General features: G+C 36.4%; 1 protein-coding gene and 1 long non-coding RNA gene across 2 annotated transcripts in view; one reads left to right on the top strand and one right to left on the bottom strand.

Annotated features, from left to right (window-relative positions):
- Positions 1-1,913, bottom strand: part of LOC127859562 (uncharacterized) — a 145,943-nt gene extending 144,030 nt beyond the window's left edge. Inside the window, exon 1 of the long non-coding RNA XR_008039454.1 lies at positions 1,857-1,913. This is a non-coding gene — a long non-coding RNA (uncharacterized LOC127859562). The remainder of the gene's footprint in view (positions 1-1,856) is intronic.
- Positions 1-20,938, top strand: part of LOC127859515 (DNA topoisomerase 2-binding protein 1-like) — a 202,500-nt gene that overhangs the window by 138,401 nt on the left and 43,161 nt on the right. The window lies entirely within an intron of this gene.

Here is a 20,938-nt window from a genome sequence, read left to right as displayed (position 1 = left end):
GATGACCCCTATTGAAATTGGGGTCACTACGTCAAAGGTCAAGGTCACTATCACACTTGGTGGGAAAATCGTTTCCGATCAATAACTCGTCAACGAATTTACCGATTGGCTTGATACTTCACATGTGCATTTGCCTAGGACAGTAGATGACCCCTATTGAAATTGGGATCGCAAGGTCAATGGTCAAGGTACAGTACAGCCAATGCGGAACAAACATATTTTGCAATCAGCGGAGTTAAGGCGCAACGAGGCGATGCCGAGTCGGCCGTTGAAGCCGTGTCAGTATGCGGCGGCATGTCGCATTTTGCCACGATGCTTCGCATCTGTCCGTCGAGGCAAGCCGCTATCTGCGACATGCGAATCGATGGGCATCATAAAATAAAAATCTTTGAAAAATGATTAGTTATTCAATAAATTTTAAAAGATCAATTATCATAATATTAAAATCATAATTTATTAAATGTATCTATTACTGCATACTTACTATTTTTCCCGTCGCTACTCATTACCCGATAATCCTGTATATTCCAGTTTTAAAGCAAATTCTGGTTAATATTTAAGATAAAAATAATCATGAATTTCAAGAAATACAAACATTGGCCATTTTTCTAAAGTGTCAAATAAATTTTGGCATTTGTTTCTATTTATTAAAGTTATGATGAAATAACGTCCAATTGGGGCGTTTTTTTCCCACTGAACACGCATAAATCGCCTGACGTGATGTGATGTTCATGTTTTTATACAACACAAAATACTCCCACACTTTCCATGTGACGTTCTACATGTCTGTATGATTTTTCTGCGCTTTTTATTGAGACAAAGGATAAAGCACTGTTTATTTGACGCTAGAATTTTATTGTTTAATTGTCGCGTTAGCATTAAAATTTGGAAGCGTGTTTCGGATTACAAATTGAATAATGCTCATTTGAGAATCGAACAAAACATTTACAGTTGTGCGTAATTAATTTAACGATAATTTGTTTAGGCCCATTACCTGTCAAATATATTTGAGAACGTGATATTATATAAATAGTCTATAAAGCATCATATAAAAATCATATCCGCTTTTTAAAACGTTAAAATAATAACTATGAAAGTAGTGTAACTCTAGGTTTTGTCACTACACATGCAGCGAAAGTACGATAAGGTTTATACAGACTCCGCGTCGTTGCGCGGATTGATGCTGCGTGCCTCCCGATACGCCGCGTGAAACCACAACGGGGCTGCCGAGTACTAACGTTCTGGCCGTGGCGTGACCGCAGATTATGTTTGTTCCGCGTTGGCTGTACTGTAACTATCACACTGAGTGTAAAAATCGTTTCCGATCAATAAATGTCAAAGAATTTACCGATTGGCTTGATACTTCCCATGTGCATTGGCCTTGGACAGTAGATGACTGCTATTGAAATTACGCATTTTGAGGTTTCTGTATTTACTGTTTTATAATGCTGTTCAAACCTGTTTCATTGCCAAAATAAAAAAAAATCAAATCCCAATATTGGCCTATTAACAAATTAATTAAGTTTACAGATGAATAATTCTTTTCTTTCTACCCATGTCATAAAGTTACCCTCAAGTTTCTTTATTGATTGAACACGTTCATTGAGTCGAGATACTTTTTCTTTTCGTCAAACCATTTGTTATACGGCTGTGGGCCAGTTTGGTTGAATGTTACGCAATCTGTCACATGACTGGTAACGTACTGGTAGTTACTTTTGTTTTCTGCACCCAATTGTGTAAACGCTTGTTAAAAATACCGCTCGGTAACTTTCAAACCTTGGTAAGTTTGAGGTTATTCAGGTTTAGTAACCTTCAAGGTAACTCGATTGTATAAACATGATATACCGCAAAGTAACCTAACCGCGCATAGTGGAATTTAACCACCGGTAACTTTAACCAAAACATTCCCACAATGCATTTTCTAATGACGTAAATTTCGCGTGAAGTGTCACGCTTCGATTTCGTTAACAAACAAAATAAACAGCGACATGTACCCGGTAGTTTTTTTTTTATCAAATTCATTTACAAATGAATTCACAATAAAATAAAGTGTACATTTTAAGTATGAGTTCATCAAAATGACCAGGCACAAATTAATAATAATGTCGTGATTTGCATCATTTAGCGGAATCTCTGGTGCTTCCAAACTGCAAGAGAGTGCTTGGAAAGACGTCTATTTTTCTAGTTGTTTTAAGTAATGTAACATATACATTGTCGTCGTAACATGCTAGCCTATTCTTCGAATTTGGCTTATAGCCCGTTTTCATGACTGCGTTATAAAATAATATCTTTCGCCAAATAACGATTTTTACAAATTCAAAGCACAAAGCTGAGTATTTCATTAACTTAAAATTACTTCAGAAAATCACTCTGTCTGCAGTCCAAGATTGCATATTGCAGTTGAGAAAAGTGCGAGTCTTTTTGACGATTTATTATAAACGCGATTTATTTCACATGATAATGTACTGTATAACGACATATTTGAATTGTCAATTTATCACATTTTCCTTATTTCGTTCAATGTGCATTGTTTATAATCCGTTTATATACTTTTGCCATTTTAGAATGTGCAACAAGCCATACAAATATCGCACAATTCATAAATAATCTGCAATATTTGCTTTCCGATTTAATTCACGTTAGGCATAGAGATGTGTGAAGTAAAAGATGGTACACGGGTATAATGCACTCGTTTATCTGTTGTGTAATGGGATGTTTTCCAGTCTTTGTTTATTCATATGTGAAATTATTTTCTTGTACAATAAGGGAATTTACCATAGACAAATAAAACATTGTTCAAGTTTAAACATATCTTTGTATGCAGAAATCTGCAAATGTAATTGAGTTTACCAACGGCTATTTTTTGATAAACTGTTCCGGTTCATTTGTGTCTTGTTCTGAGAAAATTGGGCTTAAAGCATGTGCGTAAAGTGTCATCGCAGATTAGCCTGTGCAGTCCACACAGGCTAATCAGGCACGACACTTTCCGCTGTTATAGTATTTTTAGTTTCAATGAAGTCCCTCCTTACTGAAAATCAAATCGAGTAACACACTTTAACAGTTTGTTGTTGCTTAGAAAAAATTAAAGATTGTGATGCTGATAAGAAACAAACTGTTGACGTGTCTTGCTCGACAGTTTGCAATAGGTGATGGAATGTTACACTATATTCTCAGTTCGTGTTTATAAACCTACACAACTGCGTCACAGTAAATCATATCTAAACATGATGTCGAACAATTGCAAACACGCACATTTGTCAAAACATCACAGTCTTAACAATGCTGATCATGTTTTCACAATAACCAAAATTAAATCCAGTATTGACCAGATTTTCCGGTAAATCAGTACACAGTACATTATATGTTTCAATACTAAACTTCCTTGAAGAGCGTAAAGTCAAAGATACAGCATTCTCCTCGCTACAAAGTTTGCCTTCGACAGCGTATATACACCCACGCTAATTTTCGCGCGCTTTAACTAGGACAATACATGAGCAATAGATGTTGCTAACGTAAGCGTTGGGTAAGCAATAAAATGAAAATGGGAAAAATCATTACACGCACCGTATGGCGTGACATTGTACATTGCTGCATAGTTTTCGCTAGCTTTTTGTTGGGGGCAAAGGAAATACATGTGGACGTTTTATTTAAAGCTAGAAAGTGTGTTTTGGATTACAAAAATTGTATTCTCATTTGGGAATTCAACAAAACATTTATATTATATTTATAATGGATTCAATATTTAATTCCAATATTAACTTTTTTAAATGCTTTATGTGTCGAAACGATGTTTTGATTATGCATGAAAAGCACAATTTCCAGGAGGACTACACCGGGTTAGTGATAACATTTGAAAATATAACCGATTCTGTATAATTGAATACTCCGGATAATTGAATATTCGGACGTGACAAATGGGCTATTCAATTAAGCGAAATCTACTGTATTTGTTTATTTAACTCCTGTGTTGATGTTGACAGTTTACTGGAAGGTCACAATGACCTTTGTTTATGCCGTGCTTGCTTACAAATTAATAGGATAAAACTGGAACCCAAACTCACATGGTGGTCAATTTTGATCTCTCCCTTTGCATACTGTACTCATATAGTGATGGCGTAGCGTGTGTTATTTGCTTTGACGACACAGCATAGTGTCGGTCCAGTGTTGACATAAAGAGACCAGTTTTAATCCAGTTTTGACATTAAGAGAGAGATCTGTGTCAAATGGACAACATGTCAGGATAATGAAATGGAAATATGTAAGTAGCTACTGATTGAATTGATTGGCACATTACAGGCAGGGCTTACTCTGCCATTCGCCATATTGGCCAATCGCTACAAATTGACCTATTTGGCTAAAGAAAATTATTTTTGGCCACAACTGTTTTTTCATTAAAACTAATAAAATAGCAAAAAGTAAAAGAATTTTGCCATAGCAAGGCGACTTTAGTTAAATACATTTTTGAGCCAGGGGAAGCATTCAGGAACCAACAAATCTAGTATATTGATCTTGTTGATACAGATGAATTAGGTGAGCAGTATTGGGCCATCATGGCCCTTTTATTGTCTTTTGTGTGATCAAAGTGATTCTGTGAATGGCACAATTTTGAGATTAATTTTGCTTACACTTTGTGTCTGCCTAGTGACCAGGAGGTCATGGGTTCCATCCCCACCGAGGGAGCGATATATTTTGATCTCCCTTATAGACACCAAGTACTGGTTCTATTTCCAGGAAGCAGACTCGAGAGCGTTTCAATGACTGGTACAGTTACAGTTGTGAAAAAAGCTGACTAATTAAACAGAGTTTAAATATTGGAAACAATTTTAGTAAACAATCGAAGCTTTGCAGAGAATTTGCAGAAGGCCTTATAGATTGTTGAAATGTTTAAGGATGTTCATTGAAAATATGGAGTTGTTGAACAAAAATGGAAATGCATTTTTTAAGGGTAAATCATTGAACCATTGATGATATATTTAGTGAAGTCTCTTTTGCGGTTTTGAGTTAATTTGCTGTGACAAAAGGGGTGTGAATATTAACTTTTGAAGATAATTTTCCAAGTAATTAACAGTCTTCTCAGGTTTTATGCTGTTTGCTGCTTGTCAGTATATTTAAGGGTTGGAAATAAAGGCTATTAAACTTTAATCTTCTGTTAAAGGCTTTAAATATGATACTCTTTTCTAAGGGACAACAACTGTGTCAAACTGTGTATTTGAGTGGAAAATGGTTATGCAGCTAACTTTGTTTGATTGTTTACATCAAATATTTGTTAGATTGTTTACATCAAATATTTGTTTGATTGTTCACAGCAAATGTTTGTTTGATTGTTCACATAAAAATTTTGTTTGATTGTTCACAGCAAATATGTGTTTGATTGTTTACATCAAATATATGTTTGATTGTTCACAGCAAATATTTGTTTGATTGTTCACAGCAAATGTGCATGGAGCAGAATGCCTTGCTGGATGTGGACAGCAACCCTCTTTTTACACCAATAGAGATCAACATGGAGGGAGCTCCACTGAAGGACTGTGTACTCTCAATCAGGTATACACGAGTCTCGCTATGGGGAAATGGTGCTTAATGCAAGTGCCTAAAGTGTAGTCCCAGATAAGCCTGTGCCGTCAGCACAGGCTTATCAGGGACAACACTTTCTGCTTTTATGGTATTTTTAGTTCAAAGGAAGTCTCTTGAACTGAGGTTACGGGATTTGCAATGATATTCAGTGTAAGCAATATTTGATGCAAATTCAAATTGTTGTTAACCTAGGGGGATACTTTTTTTGCAAACAGCTTTTGTTTGATAATTTTAAGACTATGCAATTAATTGTTTGATGTGATACAGTTGAAAATAATTGTGTAAATCTATCTGTATCTATCTGATATTTTATCAATTTCCAAACATATTACATTACACGTTAACGAAATGCAGGTATATTTTTAACTGAACTACTTACTTTGTAGTGGTTACAGTGGCACAGAGAGGGACATTCTTATCAGCATAGCAGAGGTTCTGGGAGCTACGTAAGTACTGCAGGGTCAGGGGTATGCCAGTGGTTTTATTCCACCATTTTGGGAATGGGGCCGGGTCCCTTTTCCCAGCATTTTAACTTAAATTGGGAAATTAGTGTTGTTGCTGTTTTGCTAAAAAAATGCTTCAAAATTGAGAATACAAGTGTTTTCAGTATTATTTTTACTAAGGTTGAACTTATATGGCTGGATGGGAGGTGAACAAAATGTTGAAATAAAAAAATAAATATATTTTTTGGGAAACCTTTAATTGGGAATTTTTAGGTCCCATTTGGAAAATATATATACTTTTTTCCATTGTGAATAGGGCCGATTACAACACCCGATTTTTGAGGATTTCACTTCCGCTTGCCCAGCAGGCAATTAACTTTAATAATCTGCTTGCCCTCAGAGAAAAAAGGTTGGTCCACATATTAAAGCTTATTTATTAGCTCCAATTTAGCTTTATTGTTTTCGGAGAAAATCCGAGGTATTGTCATAGCCAGCTCATCGTGATCGTCGTCGTGTCCGCGTCGTGCTAAAACTTTTACATTTTTTCACGGTTTAGAACATTGGCTCTAAAATCAAAGTGCTTCAACCCAGAACTTTGAAACTTCATATGTAGATGCACCTTGATGAGTTCTACATGTACATGCCACACCCATTTTTGGGTCAATAGATCAAAGGTCAAGGTCACTGTGACCTCTAAAAAAAAACTAACCAAAACTGACAAGCTTTCATCTATTCAAAACTGCAACTGCAGCCGAGCGTGGCACCCGTTATGCTTTGCTCTTGTATTTAATTAAATGTGTTGCACGATTTATTTGAAGAATAATTACATGTGTATGAATAAAAAAAAAGCAGTTTACATAAAATAATTCAGGAATGTTTTATTACCCTGATGATCAGAACTAATACATTAAATCGCCTGATTGCTGCCAAAAGGTATCATATGCCTTCTAATTTCAATGTCACGTGGTACATTTTTGCACCAATAGGGCAAACTCTTCAAATATCACATTTTGATAATTTCGTGAATAAAAATAACTACCTGCATATGACTGCTTTTGCATGCCTCAAATGATTAATATATTCCATGGTTTTCAACTTGTTTTGTACCTCAAATTGAAAACTTTCAGCCACTGTTACCCTTTATTATTCACCCGAAATTGTTTATATGAAGTTTTAAAAGTTTGTTTGTGAAATTCTTTTTCATATGTCTCTTTATTGAATGGGATTTGTTTATTTTTAGGTACTTTTGGGCTCTCTGACTATTGGAAATCATCTGTCATTGAATCAATAACACTGTCCGCCGTTTTGAACGCTTTGCCATTGCCATACAGAGAGCAGTTTTATTGACTGCAAATATAAAAACATTACTTAGAATTATCACATAAATGATCTTTTATGAGGAGTTGTTATGCAGGTAACGTATGTAGCTTATTTTATAGAATCTTTTTTTAAAACATTTGATTAATTTTCCCAACATTCCTGGCAATGACTATTTCTATTTCAGATGCCAGGATTATTTTGTGCGCACTGCAAAGAACAACCTTTTACCCAGTACCCACCTTGTGGTAAATGCAGCTGAAGGCTCAAAATATGAGGCTGCGAAGAAATGGGGAATACCAGCCCTTTCCAAACTGTGAGTAGAGAGAGATATGAAAACTGGGCTTAATGCTCGTACATTAAATGTCATCCAAGATTAGCCTGTGCAGTCTGCGCAGGCAAATCAGGGATGACACTTCCAACTTTATGGAATTTTTCATTTTAAGAAAGTCTGTTCTTAACAAAAATCCATTTAGGGTAGAAAGTGTTGCCCCTGATAAAAGCATATAATGTATGTGTTCGTGGAAAATTGTGCAGATTTTTATTGTTAATTAATGTCATAATTTCTAGAATTGGTTTACCAGTAATAATAATCATATTGTCTGAAAGTGTATCTCAAAATTAATGACCCACCCTTAAGTGTTCTATTGTCAATTTTTAACCAGGTTTTCCGAAGGAAAAAACTGGTTATTAGATTGGCGAATGCGGGCGGGCTGGCTGGCTGGCTGGCTTGCGGGCGGAACAAGCTTGTCCGGGCCATAACTATGTCGTTCATTGTCAGATTTTAAAATCATTTGGCACATTTGTTCACCATCATTGGACGGTGTGTCGCGCGAAATAATTACGTCGATATCTCCAAGGTCAAGGTCACACTTTGAGTTCAAAGGTCAAAAATGGCCATAAATGAGCTTGTCCTGGCCATAACTATGTCATTCATTGTGAGATTTTAAAATCATTTGGCACATTTGTTCACCATCATGGGAGGGTGTGTCGCACGAAAGAATCACGTCAATATCTCTAATGTCAAGGTCGCCACGGGGTTAATTTTGTTTGTTCATTTCAAAAGTTCAGTTTGAGTTTTATCCCTTTATCAGATTTTTTTTTCACAATGAAAACCTGGTTTTGTGACAATTTTGTCCCTTGTTTTTAATTAAAATGTTAAAATCACCAATTAGCAGCTTCTAAATCAATTTCAAAATCTAATGTTACAAAATATGCTGCACTGTGAGTTCTTTACATGTTGATTGGTCATGTTACAATTAGAAATGAAATTATTGGCTTTTAAATCTTTCTGATGCACATATTTAAAAACTAGTCACTCATTTTAATGCCCACAAAAAGTAATTAAATAGTGCATGGAAACTCAAAAGCAACAAATATGTTTACAAACTGATGTACTACTAAATCAACAATTATTTCTTAAAAATGTATTTCCAGTTGGATTTTGTCCTGTGCTCGACAGGGTAAAAAAGTTCCAGAGGACAAGTACTTGATTGAAATTGTCTCCAATGAAAACCTGATGTCTCAGGTACCCACGGTGGAAAACCAAAATGGCTCAGTTTTGGAAAATAGATCTGGTAGGGTTTCTGTTAGGGAAGCCAACCCATCTGAGATTGGCCAACAAAACATAGTAGACTCAAAAGAAGCTGATGGAGCCCATGTGAACAAAAGTAACGGGAAAATAACTGATGCAGAATCAAATTCTGGTGGAACTAACAAAGTTGCGGAGCGTAAAGGAGAGAAAAATATTGGTGCTAAACTTAAGCAGGGAAATAATGAGAAGGTTTCAGCGGTAGGCGATCACGGATTTTCTCAGACAGATGGGGATTTCATGGAGAACAACGACTCAGATGCCATGCTACTGCAACTTGAATCTCAGGAAAATTACCAGCCAGTCATTCCAGTTGTTGAAACAGAATTGAAGACTACTGCAAAGGACCGGGAAGTAAAACCGGCCTCGACTTCTGTCGCAAATAACAGGGATATTAATGTCAATGATGTGCCTAGGAATACTGACATTGCTGAAGCACCAGTGGTGAATACTAAAGATGGTAAAGCTTTGAATAAAAATCTTCTTCCTGCAACCAAACATGTTGCACCTGCAGAAACTCCCCCTTTTGAGAGATGTAAGTAAGCTGCACTCTGAGAAAACAGGGCTTTTTGGATGCATGTTAAATTTTTATGCCCCCAGATCGAATGATCAATGGATATATTGTTTTTGGCCTGTCTGTCTGTCTGTCTGTCTGTCTGTGATGGTATTTGTGTGTCTGTCCCAAAACTTTTAACCTTGCTCATAAAATAAAAAACTATTTTGTCTATGTTCTTTAAACTTCACATGTGCATGCATCTCATTGAGATCTACAATCAAACATGGTTTGAGGTCTCTAGGTCAAAGGTCAAGGTCACCCTGACCTTTACATTCAAAATATTACCTTGTTTCTAAAATAGCTGCCATGCGGCTTTAAAGCACAGTAAGGGGCATTGTGTTTCACAAACAGAGCTCTTGTTTGGAATTTAAGATTTATATGGAGTCTCTTTCTTAATGAAAATCCACTCTAGGCACACAGTGTTAGATTAGCTAATCTGTGACAAAACCTTATGGATATACATTAAGCTCTGTTTTCCAAAGTGCGGCGGAGGTGTATTCTACTGCTGTTTGTTATTTAAGGAACTTTGGGGAAAGGGAGAAATTGTGATCTGAATTTTTCGTTGCAAAGTTTCACTTAAAGACCATGCTTTTGTTGCTGACAGTAAACTTGTTGACAGTCAGGTCCATAAATCCTTATTTATTTATATGAAAGTGTTATTTTAGAAAATTACAATAAAATAAACATTTTCCAAAAAAAAATACAAAAAATTTATAATTTTCAATATATTATCTGAGATTTGTGTAGGATATAAGTAATTATAAGATTATTTTGACTACTGGTGTTGTTAGCATTTAATATGGGAACATGTTATTGTTTCGTTGACAGTGAAAAGGAGATGGGACAAGAACCCCCCTCTCACTGGTACCCCTGTCCTAACTAAGCAGTGTGAGTATGCTGAACCAGCTTTTTTTAACTGTCGAATTTGGAGCCAAAATTCTTCCCCATCCCCCAAATGACAGCTGAAAATTCCCAAATAATGGTTCCCATAATAATTTTATGCCCCTGAAGTAGGGCATATAATGATCGCACTATCTGTCTGTCTGTCCATCCGTCTGTCTGGCGCACTTTTGCGCTTAGGTTTCGTAAAATGCTCATAACTTCTTTGTCGCTTCAGATGTAACCTTCATATTTGGTATGCATGTGTATATGGACAAGGCCTTTCCATACGCACACAAATTTTGACCCCCTTGACCTTGAACTTAGGGTCCACGTTTAGGTTTCAAAATCTGCGTTTAGGTTTCGAAAAGCGTTTTTTGGGGGCATATGTCTTCCGATGAAGACAGCTCTTGTTTTAATATAAAATTAAATTCAGTTCAGTATCCAGATCTATATATAATATGAACCAAAGTAAATCAAATACTGGAAACAATTTTGAAACACTTGCCCAAAATTGAGATAAAACACCACAATCTCTTAATTTTATTTTATTGCAGCTGCTAAAGACAAGCTGAAGGAGATGCCGGCCAGGAAGCACAACTGGAGATATGACGACTGGGTGGCAAAGAATGACTGGACGGCAAAGAACGGCAGTAGTCAGAAAGAGAACCTGGGGCTGGCCACCTCAACGCCGGTGCAATCTAGGGTGAAGGTAAGAAAAAGTTAGCGCGTTCTGGGAATAATGGGCTTAAAGCATAAAGTTTACGCACAAAGTAGTGTGCGCAGTTTGCATAGGCTAATCAGGGACAACACTTTTCCGTTTTTTATGCCCCCGAAAGAGGGCATATAGTGATCGCACTGTCTGTCTGTCTTTCCGTCACACTTTTGCGTTTAGGTTTCAAAAAATGCTCATTACTTCTATGTCGCTTCAGATGTAACCTTTATATTTGGTCTGCATGTGTATATGGACAAGGCCTTTCCATACGCACACAAATTTTGACCCCTGTGACCTTGACCTTGAATTTAGGGTCAGCGTTTAGGTTTCGAAATCTGCGTTTAGGTTTTGAAAAATGCTCATAACTTCAATCAAAGCCTTTTTGGGGGGCATATGTCATTCTATGGAGACAGCTCTTGTTTCTCTCATTTAAAGGCGGTCTCTTCTGAACAAAAATCCAGTCTTAGGCGGAAATCATTGTCCTAGACTAGGATGTGCAGACTGCACAAGTAAATCTGGGCTGACACTTTTCTGCACATGCATTAAGCCCAGTTTTCCCAGATTGGGGCTCAAGTAGTTCTTGGGGCTTTCAATCCTCACTAAACCCTCTCACCATCTAGCCCCACCACTAGCAAGGGCTCAAGTAGTTCTTGGGGTTTTCAATCCTCACTAAACCCTCTCACCATCTAGCCCCACCACTAGCAAGGGCTCAAGTAGTTCTTGGGGTTTTCAATCCTCACTAAACCCTCTCACCATCTAGCCCCACCACTAGCAAGGGCTCAAGTAGTTCTTGGGGTTTTCAATCCTCACTAAACCTTCTCACCATCTAGCCCCACCACTAGCAATATGTTTCAAATAAATCTGTGGTTGTGTAATTTGTATTTGTGAGATTAACAAAATGTTTCAAAATCCAATAAAAAAAATTGACAAGATGACATTTTAAAAAAGGAAAAAATTGAAATGAAATTATATAGGAACCATTTTTAAATAAATGCATAACAAACATTTAAGAAATGTGATTAAATATGTCCTTTAAGTACATGCACATAAACTACTCTGTATTTAAAATGCATGAATGTGATACTTACAAGGTAATAACACAATTTTGCTCAAAAAACTAAACAAACCAATAACACATTTAAGACTTAGGCCATCCTTAAAAATATGTTTGTTTGGCATAACAAGACCCAGGTGAAATTGGGTGGGTAACTAGGTAGGGATTTTATTTTTATGCCCCCCTTTGCTTTGCTCATGTCGGTCGGTCGGTCGGTCGGTCGGTCGGTCCGTCCACCAGGTGGTTTCCGGATGATAACTCAAAAACGCTTGAGGCTAGGATCATGAAACTTCATAGGTACATTGATCATGACTCGCAGATGACCCCTATTGATTTTGAGGTCACTAGGTCAAAGGTCACAGGTGAAGGTCACAGTTACTGGAAATATGCATTTTAAGGATTTAGCATGGTTCAAACAAGGGAAACAACTACCGTTTATGCATGTTCTTTTTATTACAGCATTTGCCTCCCTTTAATTCATTTAAAATCTCATTTTACATCAGAGATTCCAAATCTGACCTGTAAATCAGGGTTTTTTTTAGCCCGATTTTATAGCCGAAATTCGGCTATGTTCCCAATCCCAAAAAGTATACTTTTTTCCCAAAATGTGGCAAAAAATTCCCAATTTCCCAAAAAAAAAAAAAATTTTTTTTTTTTTTTTTTTTTAGAAAGAAGTGTCGTATGTGTATTTTATCTCAATTTTAATTCAATTACATCTTACAAAGTTTATTATGATTTTGTTCTTTTAATTTTAATGACAATAAAGTTCTATATCAAATTTAGTATTTCTCTAATTAGTGGACTTTTCGTGTGGAAAAAAAAGGCTGATGAATTAATTTTCCCAATTTCATGAAAATGCCGATAAAATTCCCAATTCCAAAGCCATGGGTTATCTTCCCAAAAAGTGTAAAAAAAGCCTGTGTAAATGAGCCCCGTATTTACTGCCAGTGCTAGGTTACCTTTTCCCATTTGATCATTCTTAAGTATTGGTATTGTAATGCTGCTGCTACTGCTACTACTCCTCCTCCTCCTCTTCCTCCTCCTTCTCCTCCTCCTCCTCCTCCTCCTCCTCCTCCTCCTCCTCCTCCTCCTCCTCCTACTCCTCCTCCTCCTCCTCCACCACCACCAACACCACCACCACCACTTTTGCCATTAGCCGTTATATTGTAGGCAGATGACAATATCAACTGTGTATTCCATTATCTGCACATGAATGACCCAATATTAACCGATAGCGAACTTAATGTTGATTGGCCAGCTACCATATGCACTTCAAAACGTTAATGGAATTAAAGAGGAAAATAGTTTAAAAAAAAAACAATCTGGATTAAAATGGCGGATGTTTTCAATTAAATTTAACAAGATTTTAGCATATTCGCAAATTATATTTTTCTTGAGCCAAATTCGCTATATTTTCGCAAATGGCGAACGACAGCGCGAGCCCTGTAATAGTGAGCATTTATTCCAATAATAACACGTTCGCAATGCTGTCGTTCGCCATTTGCGAAAATATTGAGAATTTGGCTCAAGAAAAATTTAAATTACGAAAATGCGAAAATCTAGTAAAATTTTGTTGAAAACATCCGCCATTTTAATCCGGACTGGTTTTCTATATTTGTCTCTTTCTTTCAATGAAAGTGTTCGCTATTCGAACATTTAACGAAACCCGGTCTGTACCCAATTAGACATCTCTTGACAAAAACTAGGTAACTAGGTCAAAAACTAGGTTAAATAGTAGAAAAACCTCGTGTAGACAGTAGAGGTCACAGTTTTTATCCAATCTTTATGAAATTTGGTCAGAATGTTTATCTTGATTAAATCTGGGTTGGGATTGTATTTGGGTCATCTGGGGTCAAAAATTTGGTCACTAGTTTAAAAACTAGGTCAAATAATAGAAAAAACCTTGTTTAAACAATAGAGGTCGCAGTTTTTATCCAATCTTTATGAAATTTGGTCAGAATGTTGATCTTGATAAAATCTGGGTTGGGATTTTTTTATTGGGTCATCTGAGGTCAAAAACTAGGTCATAAGGTCAAATAATAGAAAAACCATCAACAATTTGTTTGTGTAGACAGTAGAGGTCACAGTTTTCATCCAATCTTTATGAAATTTGGTCAGAATGTTTATCTTGATGAAATCTGGGTTGGGATTGTATTTGGGTCATCTGGGGTCAAATACTAGGTCACTAGGTCAAAAACTAGGTCACAAAATAGAAAAACCTTGTTTAAACAATAGAGGACGCAGTTTTCATCCAATCTTTATGAAATTTGGGCAGTATGTTTATCTTGATGAAATCTGGGTTGGGATTGTATTTGGGTCATCTGAGGTCAAAAACTAGGTCATTAGGTCAAATAATAGAATAACCGTCAACAATTTGTTTATGTAGACAAGTAGAGGTCACAGTTTTCATCCAATCTTTATGAAATTTGGTCAGAATGTTAATCTTGATGAAATCTGGGTTGGGATTGTATTTGGGTTATCTGGGGTCAAAAACAAGGTCACTAGGTCAAAAACTAGGTCACTAGGTCAAATAATAGAAAAACCTTGTATAGACAATAGAGGCCACAGTTTTCATCCAATCTTTATGAAATTTGGTCAGAATGTTTATCTTGATGAAATCTGTTTGGGATTGTATTTGGGTCATCTGGGGTAAAAAACTAGGTCACTAGGTCAAATAATAGAAAAACCTTGTGTAGACAATAGAGGTCACAGTTTTCATCCAATCTTTATAAAATTTGATCAGAATGTTTATCTTGATGAAATCTGGGTTGGGATTGTATTTGGGTCACCTGGGGTAAAAAACTAGGTCACTAGGTAAAATAATAGAAAAACCTTGTGTAGACAATAGAGGTCACAGTTTTCATCTTATCTTTATGAAATTTGGTCAGAATGTTTATCTTGATGAAATCTGGGTTGGGATTGTATTTGGTTAATCAGATGAGCGATTCAGGGCCATCATGGCCCTCTTGTTTCTGGATCATGCGATAACTTTAAAAGTTCTTCATATTTTTTCATGAAACTAGAAACATGGATAGATGCCAATATGGACGTTATGCACGTCATTTCATTTTGTTCCTACGCCAAAAATTCTGGTTGCTATGGAAACAAATAGACTAGAAATACTGCTGAAAATAGTGTTTTTTTTCTGGATCCTGCGATAACTTTAAAAGTTCTTCATATTTTTTCATGAAACTTGAAATATGGATAGATGCCAATATGGACATTATGCACATCATTTCATTTTTTTCTTACGTCAAAACTTTTGGTTGCTATGGCAACAAATATATAAAAAAGAAAAACAATTCTGACATTGGTGGAATTTCTGACAATGATGGAGCCGGTAGGGGACATATATTGCTTGACAATAGTCTTGTTTTAAAGGGTATTTTCACAGAGTTTGCAGTGTCAAGGTAAAACTCAACTCAATAATGTTTTCCCTTCCGTATCAAGTACTTGTTGAGGGCACTTTCCTTACTGAAGAAAAATTACATAAATCACAATTGCTGTCTGAAAAATTCCCAAAAGGAAAAAAATGTCTTGCAGTAGATTCCACTTAATTAAATATTGGATAATCCGGTTCATTGAATAGAAATTGAAAACACCAAACCATTTGCATATCTTCCCATTGTTAAACATCGCGTAATCTGAAATATGGCGTATTCCGGTTAATTAAATATCCAATTATCGATTGCACACTATAATCCAGCGTATTATCTCATAAATCTCCAAGGATATGCATCGTATCGACGATTTTGACAAACACGTTCCATTGACTGCCTTTGTTTTCATTTCACACCATGCATGTATGCAGCGTCTGTCAAGCGTCACGTGACTAACAGGTGTAGTATGCGGGCCAAGTACAATGCCAACACTGGAGTCTCCGGTTAAAACTGACGCCAATCACAGTGTGCAGTCAGGCACAAACTTTCGAATGCAAACTGTCGAGTAACACACTTTAACAGTTTGTTGCCAATTGGAAAGAATTAAAGAGTTTGTTGCCGATTAGAAAAGAACTGTTGACGTGTCTTGCTTGAGTTAGTGAATAGTACGAGTGGATTATTTTCAATGCACCGTATAATGAATAAAAACAACAATTGGCGCTTTTCTATGCGTTTATTGAATAAAACAAGTTTATTTAGCAATGTATTTAACAATATAGCTTTGAAATTGGTTAAAAACACGATAACATACACACATGTATATGATAAACATTGAAAACATTGGAAATATAACTGATTCTGTATAATTGAATACTCCAGATAATTGCATATTCGGACGTGACAAATAGGCTTTTCAATTAAGCGGAATAAACTGTACTTTTATTTCAAAAGCACATTGTTTGCATGTGAACAAATAAAATGTGCACTGAAACTTTCAATCAATTTTGCCTTATTTGCTTGGTACCAGTACTTTTTCCAATCTGACAAAAAAAATCACTGCAACTGTAGAAGTACTTCTTTTCTGCAATTTTAGGAACTGAAGAGGCAAGATGGAAAGAAAGTGGACATAGACACGCCCAGCAAGTTCCTCAACCCGAATGTGAGATACATTCCCAAGTTTGAGACCGAGGTATGTTCCTCAACCCCAATGTGTGATACATTCCCAAGTTTGAGACCAAGGTATGTTCCTCAACCACAACCCCAATGTGAGATACATTCCCAAGTTTGAGACTAAGGTATGTTCCTCAACATTTAATACATTCCCAAGTTGGAGACCAAGGTATGTTCCTCAACATTTGATACATTCCCAAGTTTGAGACCAAGGTATGTTCCTCAACATTCGATACATTCCAAAGTTGGAGACCAAGGTATGTTCCTCAACATTCGATACATTCCCAAGTTTGAGACCAAGGTATGTTCCTCAAGATTTGATACATTCCCAAGTTTGAGACCAAGGTATGTTCCTCAACATTCGATACATTCCCAAGTTGGAGACCAAGGTATGTTCCTCAAAATTCGATAAATTCCCAAGTTTGAGATCGAGGTATGTTCCTCAACATTCGATACATTCCCAAGTTGGAGACCAAGGTATGTTCCTCAACATTTGATACATTCCCAAGTTTGAGACCAAGGTATGTTCCTCATCATTCGATACATTCCCAAGTTGGAGACCAAGGTATGTTCCTCAACCCCAATGTGTGATACATCCCCAAGTTTTAGACCAAGGTATGTTAATCAAAATTCGATACATTCCCAAATTTGAGACCAAGGTATGTTCCTCAACATTGTATACATTCCCAAGTTGGAGACCAAGGTATGTTCCTCAACCCCAATGCGTGATACATTCCCAAGTTTGAGATCGAGGTATGTTTCAAACCTCCAACGTTCAATACATTCCCAAGTTTGAGACCGTGGTATGTTCCTAAACCATGATGATGTGTGATACATTCCCAAGTTTAAGACCAAGGTATGTTCCTCAACGTGTGATACATTCCCAAGTTTAAAACCCAGGTTACATTCCTCAACGTTTGATACATTCCGAAGTTTAATTTTGAGGTATATTCCTCATAGTGCGATAAATTCCTAAGTTTTAGACCGTGGTATTCTTCTTAACCCCAACGTGTGATACATTCCCAAGTGTGAGACTTAGGTATGTTTCTAAACCCCAACGTTAGATACATTCCCATTTTTAGCTCGGCGTTTTCGGACAAAACCCGAGGTATTGTCATAGCCAGCTTGTCGTGTCATCTGACGTCCGCTGTCCGCGTCGTGCTAAAACTTTAGCATTGGCTCTAAAATAAAAGAGCTTCCACCTACAACTTTGAAACTTCATATGTAGATGCACCTTGATGAGTTCTACACGCCACACCCATTTTGGGGTCACAAGGTCAAAGGTCAAGGTCACTGACCTCTAAAAAAATACTGTAAAATCATGTACATTGGTTGGCACAACATTCGTGGATTGGTCAACCCTCGAAAGCAACTAAAAGTTCACATCCCAATAATTATAATGATTTTACAGTAATATTTCTTTGTGGCTTTCCAGTGTATGAAGTTATATACGTTATTTATAAAAGTTTTAGGGTGGCTAGGTTTGCCTCGCTAAAATTATTTACTTATTATGGAAGTATAATTTGGTAAATTGATTTTAAACAGGACAAATTTGAAAAAAATTAGCTCAAACTTATATCGCAAATGATGTATACAAATTGTTTGAATATATAGAAATAATTGCTAGATAATTGTTTTTTTCAAATTGATCATATGTTACAGGAGTTTCTCGCATCACTGCAAACCCCAGAGGATGTGAGAGCTGCAAGGGCCAAAAGAAAGCCCAGTCTGGTACGCTATAGTCAGCGATTTGTTTCATTCTTTATAAAGTACTGGAAAACAGCACTTTCCCAATAGAGAAAAACTACACATTTCCAAAATTCTGTCCAAAAAATGTTCAATTAAATGTTAATTTTTTATTTTTTTGGGGGGATAAAATATAACATTTAGTTAGTTTCCCTATGCAGCTCTATGGCTTAAACCTAAGTTGATATAATATTGATAACTTGACTACACTTACTTATTAATTTTTAGCTCGGCTGTTTTCGGAGAAAACCCGAGGTATTGTCATAGCCAGCTCGTCGTCTGCCGTCCGCCGTAGGCGTCATGCTAAAACCTTAACATTGGCTCTAAAATCAAAGTGCTTCCACCTACAACTTTGAAACTTGGTATGTAGCTGCACCTTGATTAGTTTTTACATGCCACACCCATTTTTAGGTCACTAGGTCAAGGTCACTGACCTCTAAAAAGTATTTGTGAGCAACAAAATCAAATGCATCAGTATCCTCACGTGAAGACTTCACAATGCACATTTTCCCAAATGGGCTGGTACCCATAGTTTTTCCGATTGGGCAAAAAACAATCCTGGCTATAGTGTAGCTATTTATTGTTAGCTCACCACTCAGGTTGAATATTATATTTATCACACAAGACTTATTCCTGATTCCAGCGTCGTTTAGTGAGAGCATCAGTGTCCTATGTATAACATTTAAAGTTATAGAAATTGCGTTATCTTAGTGATTACTGATTGGATTGGTTTGGCATTTGACTGGCAGTAACAAATAAACCAGGGTTTTTTTTGGCCCGATTTTATAGCCGAAATTCGGCTATGTTCCCAATCCCAAAAAGTATACTTTTTTCCCAAAATGTGGCAAAAAATTCCCAATTTCCAAAAAAAACCCAACAAAAACATTTTTTTTTCTTTTTTTGAAAGAAGTCTAATGTGTATTTTATCTCAATTTCAATTTAATTACATCTAACAAAGTATTATATGATTTTGTTCTTATAATTTTAATGATTATAAAGAGTTATATCAAATTTAGTATTTCTCTTATCAGTGGACTTTTCATGTGGAAAAAAGGCTAATGAATTTATTTTCCCAATTTCATGAAAATGCCGATAAAATTCCCAATTCCAAAGCCATGGGCTATCTTCCCTAAAAGTGGGAAAAAAAAACAACCTGTAAACGATTCATTAGATTGATCAAAATGTATCAGGTGAGCAACATTGGGCCATTTTGACCTTCTTGTTTGTAGAACAGGGTTTGAAAAGATTAATTCTGATGTATTAAACTATTGTTTTCTTTTCAACAATCCAAAAGAAAACATTTTCAAATCAGAAGTGACAAAAATAAAGAAAAAGTGAAACATTGACCAGAAACGATGTGAGAATGTTTTTAGATAAAAGTTTATTTTGAGTTCTTTTGTGAACCCTTAGGGGAAAATATTTTTGGAAAAGTAACATTTTAATATCTTCTTTTCAAGGCCATTGAAACAAATTAATTGTAAATTTTTTTATTTTTTTTTTCTTGATTGACATTTAACAACAAACTTAACCCAAAACCGTCTCTTTTCGCTCTAAGTTTAAGATGAACCTTATATCAAATTGTCACTTTCTTCCAAACGTTTAGAACGACAGTGAGCTGTTCGAGCTGATGAGAGCCAAGATGGAGGTGACCATCGAACAGAGGAGACAGGAGCGCGAGAGTGCTGTCGCCTCATCCCAGCGACAAAACGACGAAGTGGACGGAGATTACGATGTTCTTACTTTGGCCATTTCTTTTTAGCTCACCTGAGAACAACAATATTTTAAATCATTAAAAGTTTGCCGTTATTTTGTGCCTAGAAATGAAATATTTATGTTTCATAAAGTACTTTTATTATCCCCCGCCATAGGCGGAGGGATATTGTTTTGGCGTTGTCTGTCCGTCCATCCGTCGGTCTTTCTGTCCGTCCGGAGCCATGTCTTCGAAAAGCTTGGAAAAGCGGACTTCATTGAAACTTGGTATGAGTATATATATATATATGGATAAGAGGATGATGCACGCAAAATGGCATTGTACACCGACTGTTAATAACAGAGTTATGGCCCTTTGTATCTTGATAAAATGCTTTTCAATATAAGCTTAGAGCTTTATCTCCATTAACACATGAGCCAGAGCCATGAAACTTGCCATAGATGTTCACAATCATCTGGGGGTGCTTCACATTCAACACCCATAATCCTAGGTGCTTATGTCGAGGTCACACATTGAGGTCAAAGGGCGTTGCCCATCCGTCCAGAAAACGTTTGTGTCCAGAAGCATATTGGCGGGGATATCAATTCAACGAATTTGCTTGTTCTTTTATGAAATCCACCCTCACATAATGTTTTAGCTGCTTCGGGTCCCTGCAGGTGAGCGCAAATGGCCTTCTTCTTTCAATTTGGGTTAAAGTTAAAAAACATTAGGACATCTGCTTCTCACTAAAGTTGAACATTTCTGATAAATTGTTTGCAAATGTGTAAATTACAGGTTGTCCATTGACCGGATCATTCTGGAA

The sequence above is a fragment of the Dreissena polymorpha genome, chromosome 15 (genome assembly GCF_020536995.1).
Source record: "Dreissena polymorpha isolate Duluth1 chromosome 15, UMN_Dpol_1.0, whole genome shotgun sequence".
Lineage (NCBI taxonomy): Eukaryota > Metazoa > Mollusca > Bivalvia > Myida > Dreissenidae > Dreissena > Dreissena polymorpha.
The sequence above is the reverse complement of the archived record's forward strand: the minus strand, read 5'-3'. Positions and strand labels throughout refer to the sequence as shown.